Below are 9,241 nucleotides of genomic sequence, written 5' to 3'. Positions count from 1 at the left end.
ATAATAAAACATTTAATTAGTCATAGTATGAATTTGGCTCTGTTTTCTCCAGGACTGACTTTAAATAGAGAGAGATATTTTTTCACATTAAACATGGTTTGTTTGAGCTCCGTGGGATGTATTTTGATACTAACTTTTTCTTCTCTTAAATTTAGCATTATTGAGAATTTAGTGGTTCACTGGTTTATCCTTTGCCTCAGGTTCATGGTCATCTGAAATCCAAAAAAAAAAAAAAAAAGGTTGAGTCATTCCCTATGACTTTGTGTGTGTGTGTGTGTGTGTGTGTGTTTCACTCCAGATTTGGTGGATTTGTTCATGGTGAGCTTCCCAAATAGAAACTGGTTTCTAGAACCCTCAAATCATAGGTTATTGCCCTTCAGCCTCCAGCCCAGATTAACCTTGAGACCTCTGGCCAGTCCCAGTTTATAGATAACTGTTTCTGGGGCGAACAGGTCATTTGATACATAAAAACGGCAGAATGAAACCTACTCACTTTACGTGCAGTTTCCTGAAGAAAAATAGGTTGTGTGACATTGTTTATTCATGACTTTTGTCATTTGGACTTGAAATATGTTTTGCAGTGGAAACAGTGTAATAAATGGAGGTGTGCAAGTGAATCCATAAAGACTTATTAACTCACAAAACAGGCATACTTTGTGGGGCAATTGCTTATGTTTGTAGTAAGTAAATGGTAAAAAGGTTGTTGCTTTCGGTATAATTAAATACAAGACAAAAGACTTGAAATGGTGGTGCGTGCGACAAAACTAATTGTGGAGATTGGAAGAAGACTGGTGGGCATGTTTACTCTCATTAGAGGGTGAAGTGTTGATTCTGTGATTTTTATAGTGTTTGGTTTCTATAGAGTAGGTATGTCGTACCCTGAGTTGCTATTTTAGATCACAAATGGAGGAAAAGGAAAACAACAGAATTGAGATTTTTCCTGCTGATACTGGAGAAGATCTTGTTTGTAGTTCTTCCTTTCACTCATTCATTGAACATTCATTCTCTGAGTGCCTGCTGCTCTCCTGCCCCTGTATTATTCAGTGGGAATACAGAGATAACATACTATATTCCCATGCCTGGTCCATAGATACCCAGTGTTGAGTAAATGACTAATACAGTATCATAGGTACGGAGGCAATGATACCGGAATAAAAAGAATGGAGAAAGGGCTTCTGGGAACATTGTAAACCTAGCAGCTAAGTGCCTGGGGAGTCAGAGAAGACTTCACTGAAGAGGAGAGATGTTTGAGTAGAGTTTTGAAGGGTGACTAGGAGTTGGTTCAATACGTAGAAAGGATTGTAGAGAGTAGGCCTGAAGGCATTTTTCAGGCAGAAGGGATAGTTTTAATAAAAATGTTGCCTTATGAAAGGGCCTGTGCACGAAATAGTGAGTTCAGAGCAGCTAGAAAAGTGTAGAATCCTGACTTCTAAGAGGCAGAAATTAAAACAGGAGCTGTGGGTGTGTGGGATTTTGCCAGCTAAGGTATTTGGACTTAATCCTGCAGAGATGATTGAAAACCCAAGAAGGCTTTTAGGAAATGAGTTAAAAGATGGAAGATGTGTATGTGTGGGGGGAGAGGAGTGTGTATGTGGGTGTGTGTGTATTTGTATACTTTTGGGAAAGAGCTTTCTAGTATATGCATGATTCTCTAAGAGGCAGAAATGGGAGAAGTGAGGTGAAGTTTGGTTTAGTTTCCATTTTGGTCACCTGGTGGCATCATCAGCTCAGGGCAGCTTTGTTGATCTCAGCATTGATTTGTGGGGGAGAAGAAACGACTGATAAGGAGAAGAAAGGGAAGTTTGTCCAGGTGGCCATTTATTTATATGCATGGGAGGGCTTGTGTTGTAAAGGATTCCTACAGTGTGGATTTTGAAATCAGTTGGAATGGGTTGGTCAGTTGATTTCTGGGCCTCAGTTTTCTCATCTCTAAAATGGAGCTAATAAAGCCTTATTATTGTCCAGAAGTTACTTGTTAATAATCCAGTGAGGACCTGTTGTATCCCTAAATTTGCCTCTATTTGCTGTGGAATTGCCTCTAAATGAATGTGGAATTTATATAAATGATGGTTTTGTAAATGACTGGAACTCTTTTTATTTAAAAGATTAACAAGAAGGGGGGCGCCTGGGTGGCTTAGTCGGTTAAGCGTCCGACTTTCGCTTAGGTCATGATCTCGCGGTTCGTGGGTTCGAGCCCCGCGTCGGGCTCTGTGCTGACTGCCAGCTCAGAGCCTGGAGACCGTTTCAGTCTGTGACTCCCTCTCTCTCTGACCCTCCCCTGCTCACGCTGTCTCTCTCTCTCTCCTAGAAATAAATAAAACATTAAAAAAAAAATTTAAAGGATTAACAAGAAGAGATTGGAGGGGCACCTGAGTGGCTCACTCGGTCGAGCGACCAGCTCTTGATTTTGGCTCAGGTCATGATCCGAGGGTTGTGGGATCGAGCCCCGTTGGGCTCCCCGCTGAGGGTGAAGTCTTCTTAAGATTCTCTCTCTCTTTCTCTCTCTCTCCCCCTCTGCCGCTCTCCCCCCTGCTTGTACTCTCCCTCCTTCTCTCTAAAATTAGAAGAAAAAAGAAAAAAGAAAAAAAAAAAAAGAAGAGATTGGAGAGGACTTGGTGTCCTGAAAAACTATGAGTCTACGTCACTCCATCTTCTTCTGCACGTCAGCTTGATTTTATCCTCCATCATGTTGGGTCCTAAAAAAATTCGACTTGGCCCAGTTTTCCTACATAACTTGTCAACACTTTTTTCCTCCAGTTGGTGAATGTGAAAAGCAGAAGTCATTTTGTTGAAAGAAATGTATAAGGACTTTATATCTGAAGCACTTTTCACTTGGGGTGTTGCAATTTTCTGTGGGTTGGTCTAGCATGACGGGCGGCAGGTCACACACATTTATACTCTCTGTTGTGAATAACTTGGATTTGGTTGTTTAGCTTTGGTGCTGTAGGGCTTCAGCGACTGAGTGTGTGTTATAAACAAGCCCCGTCAAAGCAAGTAAGAGGCAGACAAACTTAACAGCACTCCAATTGGTTTGTTTATGTTTAAATAAACAAAGCTGGGTGAAATGAAGGTCAGAAGGGCTTGAGAAGTAGCCAGAGACTTCCCAGTGTATCCTGCACAGGTGTGATTCTAAAGAGAACTGACAACACCAGAGAAGATGAAATTCCTCTCTTCCTTGACCTGAGGAGAAATTTGGAGATTTTCATCTATGAGCAAAGGGCCTTGTATAACTCAGCTGCTAGGAAAGGTGTGGTGCTCTTTTTTCTTTTTGAAATAGAATTATTGCTTTGAGTTTTTGGCCCGTTCCTTCCTTTCCATCCCTCCTAATCATTCCTTCCAAGGCTTTACTGACTTCCACCGGGTCACACAGATTAAGCTGCAGAATCCGATGTCTCCTCTGAGCTATTTTTCGCTTCTGTGGAAGCCACCTGAGGCAGGAATCTCCCAAAGAAAGCACACCTTTCAGAATGGGAGCTGGGTTTCCCTCTCAGCTTAGTTAGTCAAGGCTGGGGCCTTGCTCTGAAGCTCTTACTCCAAAAGCCAGCATGGAGTTCGGGGTGAACTAGCTTGGTTTTGTGCAGGAGCGTATCACTCTGTGGGATTCAGAGGCTAGTTGCAGGGTTTCATTCCCCCTCCGCATATCAACGTGTTAGTACAATTTTCCTTGTCTTGGTTTACTAGGAAAAGAAATCAAGAAAATGAGTCAGTGGTTTCTTTTACGCAATAGGCAATACCATTAAATGGCACCCGGGAAGGAGTATTAGGTAAGGAACTGTGGGACCAAGGTCCTCAGCACATGTCTGTTTACCAAATACCCCAGCAGATTGCTGGATACATGTCAAAATGTGAAGTAGGTGTAATGGTCTTTCTCAAGGGGCTTACGCTTGAGTTGTGGAGGTAAAACCCACATAATGTTTAGACCATAAACAGTTACATGCTGTGGTTCCCATAAGAGAACAAACCTGGAGTTGAATGAAAGAGGGGGAAAGGATGGATTGGGTAGTCCAAGAAATAGTGAGTGGAAGAAGTAAACTTGAATGTGTCATTTGAAACACGTGCTTTAAGGCTCATCCAATTCTTGCCTTTTTAGTATCTCCAGTTTTATTAAGCAAGCCACACACGTAGGGGGGTTCCGTGCATGAGCCATGGAAGGGGTCGGCGTCCTGGGCCTTTGAAGGGTGAGTATGAGTGCGTTAGAGACAGTGAGCATGTTGCCTGTTGTTCGTCAGGCGTGGTTTCTTGAACGGAAGGAGTAACCCAAACGCTTCTGTGATCTCTAACGTTTAAAGGTAGGAACGTGAAACATCTACTCACCTAATATTTTTATCCTTAAAATTATCCATGACCTTATAAGACTGAGTAATAGTTCTCTTGGCTCCTCCCAGGGTATTTTATATGTTACTTTGACTGGAACTAGCATTCAGCGGAAACATTTTGAACATGTGTAGGAAGAGACAAAAGTGACTTACACTAGTTCTCAAAATATGCACTCACAGATCACTTGGAGATCTTGCTAAACTGAAAACTCTGATTGAGAAGGTCTGTATTTCTCCTAAGGCCCCCCCCCCCCCCCCCCCCCGGTTAAGTTGCTGCTGCTGCAGGTCTGTGGACCACTCTTTGAGCAGAAAGATCATAGACTTAGTAGAGGCAGAAGGTAATTTAGAGGTCATTGGCGCCTTGGCTTTCAAGTGTTATGGATGGGTATCAGAAGATTTTTGTTTGCAAGTGAAAATTTACATGAAAGATTCTGGGAAGTGACTACTCCTACCTGGGCTTCCCGCTCCATACCTAACTCCAAGGAGAGTGGTTTGAAAATCATCTCTGTGCAAGCACTATGATTCTTCCCCTGGCTCAGAGACATTCGAACAGTCTCTCCTAGCCCCAAAATGAGGCTGGGCTTGAAGAAGGCAGAGCTAGGCCCCGTTTGTAGCCTTTCCCCGAGCTTTTTAGAGGTGCCCCTGCTGGAATTTCTAGGCATTCTAATGATCAGTGTCCCATGGAAAATGAGGCTTCAGGAGAGGTTCGTTTTTTGCTGATGCTCTGGGCTGTAAAGTTGAGCTGGAAAGAGCAGGAATGTTAATTCCAGAGACCGGATGGAAGAGATCTCTTCCTACTTCCCCAGCACACTCCCATACAGCACAATCATCGGAATTTCTGAGGCAGCTCGGCCTGATCTGTCAGTAGAATTCAAGTGCTTGTGTGTGCAGCATAAATACATATAGAACATTGTATACATTTCTAGCTGTGTGAGTATGTGCACCAGATACGTGATTGAAATGTGTGACTGAAATGGCAATGCTGAACCACTTTTGGATTTCTGAAGGGCCACAAAGGAATAGGGGCATCACTGAAACCTCAGTAAATAACATTGTCTCAGTTTGTAAAAGAAAACGGAGGGAGGAAGTAGGTTCTGTGCAGGGACCTGTAAAGTTAACACTAATCTGGTGCCAGATACCAGAAGAGTATTTGAAACTTGATTTGCCAGCGTTTTTGGGTGAGGAGGTAGGAAGTGGCCTGGTTTTCCTAAGAATGGGAAGAATGGGTCGTGGAGAACCAAAGTCATTTCCTTTTTGCTGGGGAAACAGGAAAGGACAGAAGATAGCATACAAGAGACATCTGTATTCTGGTCAGATCACAGGAATTCTGGTAGCCATCCCATATCTGAATTTTAGCACAATCTTTGACAAATCCCCTTGCTTCCTGCCGAATAAAATGGAGACATGGAAGCCTGGTCAGAGTGTAGTTATGTGGCCTTAGAGTGGCTTCCGTGACTGACAGGCCTGGCTCCAGCCTCTGTCAGCCTTAAGGGAGGACTTCGGTGTCGTGACTCGGAGCTTACATGTTCTACATTATTATTCGTGTTGACGTGTGACTTAGCCAGGGGTCCCCAAGAAAGCAGAGCCCTAGGCAAGGGCTGGTGTGTATGTAGTTCATTTGGGGCACTGATCCCGGGGACTGTGGAGAGAAACGGAAGGAAGGAAAGCCAACACAAGATTATGTTATCTAGCTAGTCACCGCCGTGGACAGCTCGAGCTCAGTCCCATGGGGACCCTCTGAGGAGCCATGCTGATTACCTCAGAAGGGATAGACAAGGTGGCTGCCCCAGTGTATCAAGTCCCTGCATGACCAGCATACACATGTGTGAGTGCTGAGCCTTTTTCAGCATCCCGCGCTGTGGTGTAAGGGAAGCCCCAAGGCAGAAAGCTGGAGAGAAGTGGTAGAACTGAGGCAGGGTGCTGTCTGAGGCTGGTGGCCCCAGCAAGGAGAACAGTAAGCCGGGCTGAGAAGGTGTAGTTGTCAAACCCATGGATAGCTGGGGGCTTGATGACAGCTTCATGATCCAATATATTTGAATACAACAAGATGACCATGAAATCACAGTCAGCATAGCCCCGTACATTTGTCTTCCCTAGACCTCTGTTGGAAGAGGCCCAGTTCACTAGTAGCGTGCAGGGAAAGGACTTCTGGCTTTTAGTAGACTTAGAGGTTAGAATGAATAATGACACGATGTGGTTGCCCCCAAAGCCACTAAACCTTTAATAATACATTATATGTATACTATAGTATACAATATTGCCTTTAGAAGCAGGTCTTCTCTAATGGCCAGACTGTCCCTTGAGTTGGGGGAGCAGTTCGGATACCAACTTCTAGGGAGATGGACAGGTCAGGATGTGGCCAGAGGAAGGAGCATGGTGGGCCATTGAGGAACCAGGCAAACATTGAGGCTGGAGAAGAAGATGGGCAGAGAAGGTGACAATTGTCATTGGCTTCTCGAAAGTCTGGTTTATGGTTGAGGGCTTTAATTCCGTATCCATGTAGAGGGTAGTATGTTGAAGCTGAAGTTCCCTTAGCTCAAAGTAGACAAAACTTTATAATGATGAGAGCTCCCAGACAATGGCATACGCTGCTGTAGGAAGCAGTGGCTGGCTTTCCTCAGAGGTGGGCAAGCATTCAGAATAGTGTGGGGTGTGGAATAATGCTTCTAAATAAGACTGGCTCCTGTATATTGAGCGCCTACTCTGTGTCAGGCACATTACTGAATTCTTTGCATATAGTGTCTCATTTATTCATCCTGACAACACTATGAAATCAGGTAGAGACTGTCATCATTCCGTTGCTTAGGGAGGAAACAAGTGGTCTGACTTCCAAGCCATTCCACATGTCTCCACTGTAGGGACTCAGTGGGTTTCTTTGAAAAAAGAAACTGTGACCTTTTGGATGACCTCCAAAGTGTCTTCTAACCTTAAGATCCAATGGCTTATGTGAGTTAGGAATAAAGGTAACAAAACAAAGCTGCTGGGAGCAGAGGAGAAAAGAGAGAGAGAGAATATGAGTGAATGAATAACTGTATGAATAAAAGTGGTCTTTTTTTTTTTTTTTTTTAAGAGGGAGAGAGAGAGCATAAGCAGGGGAGAGGGGCAGAGGAAAAGAAAGAGAGAGGTGGAGGCTTGATCCCACGACCCTGGTATCATGACCTGAACTGATATCAAGAGTCAGATGCTCAACTGACTGAGCTATGCAGGCACCCCCCAAATAAAAATCTTCTTCAAATTCTTTCCAGTGTATTCCTTCTATACTTCTTGACCTGTTTGTGCCACTGATTTGTGGCCTTTTATATAAGAAATACACGGAGTGATTTTCTGTTCTTTTTGAAGTAGGCAGTGGGGTGAGGCTAGATCACCATGATGAGTAAGGCTACCCTGTTCAAAAAAGGTTGTGATGAACTGTATTGAATCTTGTTGTTGTGGGTTTTTTTTTTGGGGGGGGGGGTCACACGAGCAGTTCTAAGTCCTGAGTGTGTCAGTCATTTATTAGCAAAGGTAACTCATAATTGCAGTCTCTATCTCCAAATCTCTCTTGTTTTCTCCATGTGGTTCTAAAAGTGATCCTCTGATATATTCTTTGTAGGGTAATAAGTACCTTTTCTTTCTTTTTTCTTAAAAAACACCTTCTATGTGTCAGACACTATGCAGATAGCTACACATACACACAACTGCTATCTCCACTTATTGAATAGACGAATAATACAGAGAAGCAGAACTAATGGTTGTGAAAATTAAATACAATATATCACAGTAATTAGATAATGTGCTTATTATCCAGAGTTTAGTGCAGAGTAAGTGTCAATTAAATGGTTTCAAAATTATGTAAATCCACAAAGTTAGATATTATCTCCATGTTACAGATAAGGCAGCTTAGGTCGGAAGCAATTGGAAATGTACTAAGGTGTCTGAGGCGTTCCTTTTTTTTAAGTTTCTTTCTGAGAGGGACAGAAACAATGTGAATAGGGGAGGGGCATAGAGAGAGGGACAGAGAGGATCCCAAGCAGGCTCTGTACTGCAAGCACAGAGCTCTGTTCGGGGCTTGAACTCAAGAAACCATGAGATCATGACCTGAGCCAAAACCAGGAGTCAGACGCTTAATCGACGGAGCCACCCGGACACTTCAGGTATTTCTGATTCCAAAGCCCATGTTCAACCCTCACCACCACCTGAATGCTGCAGGGCTCTTCCAGATCTTCGGTAAATAAAAATGTTGACATTTAAATGAAAAGTACTTAAGGATATTTAGTGATAATTTTAATATGTTTCACTCTAAAATTTTATCAATCTAATCTTGGAAGAATTCTTTTCGGTTTGTCCATTTTAATCCTATGTACCTTGACCTGGCTTGGCTTCTTGTTCCCTTTGGCTTTTTTTTTTTCTTTCTTTCTTTTTTTTTTTTTTTTTTTATTTAATTAGTGGAAAGCATCGATTCAGACATTTCCCTTCCTGTAAGGAAGACGCATGGAATGGAGGCTTCTGCTGCCTGCGCATGAACGGGCAGGACTTGAGGAAGGAAACAGGCTCTGCAAGCTGCCGAGAGGAAAGAATGAGGAATGTGTTATCTAATAGCTCATGGCATCCTTGACGTTGACAAACTAGGAATTGATGAGCTGGGTCAGGATCTCCTTAGGATCTGGAATTGGGCAAAGCACTAACCTGAGCGCTGTAAATTAAGACAAGCTCTCCCATTGTTAGTAAATGGTGGAAAATTTCTGAAGATTAGTTTAGGAAGACCTATGTTATAGTTGGTGTAAAAGTGAATCCTGCTTATTTCATTTTCTGAACAGTGTACAATTCAGGAAGTGGGAGAGACTTTATCTGTGCCAGCCCCTCTGTTGACGATTTGGGATGACCAAGGTCAGCTGAGGGTACCTGCTGATGGGAAAGGTGCTGATGGGAAAGGTCGAGTGTTAACA

Source organism: Hyaena hyaena, unplaced genomic scaffold, assembly GCF_003009895.1.
Source record: "Hyaena hyaena isolate Hyena2069 unplaced genomic scaffold, ASM300989v1 scaffold_175, whole genome shotgun sequence".
Classification (NCBI taxonomy): Eukaryota; Metazoa; Chordata; class Mammalia; order Carnivora; family Hyaenidae; genus Hyaena; species Hyaena hyaena.
The sequence above is the reverse complement of the archived record's forward strand: the minus strand, read 5'-3'. Positions refer to the sequence as shown.